This window comes from Penaeus monodon, chromosome 25 (assembly GCF_015228065.2).
Source record: "Penaeus monodon isolate SGIC_2016 chromosome 25, NSTDA_Pmon_1, whole genome shotgun sequence".
Taxonomy (NCBI): Eukaryota; Metazoa; Arthropoda; class Malacostraca; order Decapoda; family Penaeidae; genus Penaeus; species Penaeus monodon.
In genome coordinates this window covers 38380149-38380919 of record NC_051410.1, presented here as the reverse complement: position 1 = coordinate 38380919, position 771 = coordinate 38380149, and positions in this window count along the sequence as shown.

The window sequence follows — 771 nt, the reverse complement described above, 5'->3', positions numbered from 1 at the left end:
CCAGGAAGCGCAAGGGTGCGAAGCGATAGAGTGACAAGTGTCACCTTTTGCCGGCGGGTTTAAACGCCAGGCTTCCGTCGCGAGGAAAGATCTGGGGTCGTTTTCCTTCACCCCCTTTTGGGCTCTCTCTCTTGCTCCCTCGTATTTTCTTACATTTTTTACTCTTCAGAATTTTTAAAAAGAAAATCTTCACTTTTTTCCCTAACCCTTTCTAGTTTTTTTTTATGTTCCTGTTTTTTCGTTTTTTTTTCTCCCTCCTTTCATTTTTTTTTTCTTTTAATTCTTCCAGAGCGTCGTCTCTTATCGTTCTCTTCGTCGTGTTTTGTGGAAGATCTTTTTTTCCATTCTTCCTTTTTTTCTTTCAATTTTCCTTCTTTTTTTCTATTTTCCTTTATTTTTTTTATTTTTTTTTTCACTGCATCTTCCGCGGAGGTTTCAACTCTTTCAGCTTCTCCTCCAACGTTGTCTTGTTCATCGGTGTGTTCAATTCTAAGCTTCCTCCTTCTCTCTTCTCTTTCTTTCTCGTCTTCTATCTTCTCTTTCTTTCTCGTCTTCTCTCTTCTCTTTCTTTCTCGTCTTCTCTCTTCTCTTTCTTTCTCGTCTTCTCTCTTCTCTTTCTTTCTCGTCTTCTCTCTTCTCTTTCTTTCTCGTCTTCTCTCTTTTCTCTTCCTTCGTCGTCTTCTCTCCTGGATTTTTTTTCCTTCTCCACCCTCTTCCTCCTTTTTCTACTCCCCCCCCCTTTTTTTAAATCTCCCTCTGTCGTATTTTTTG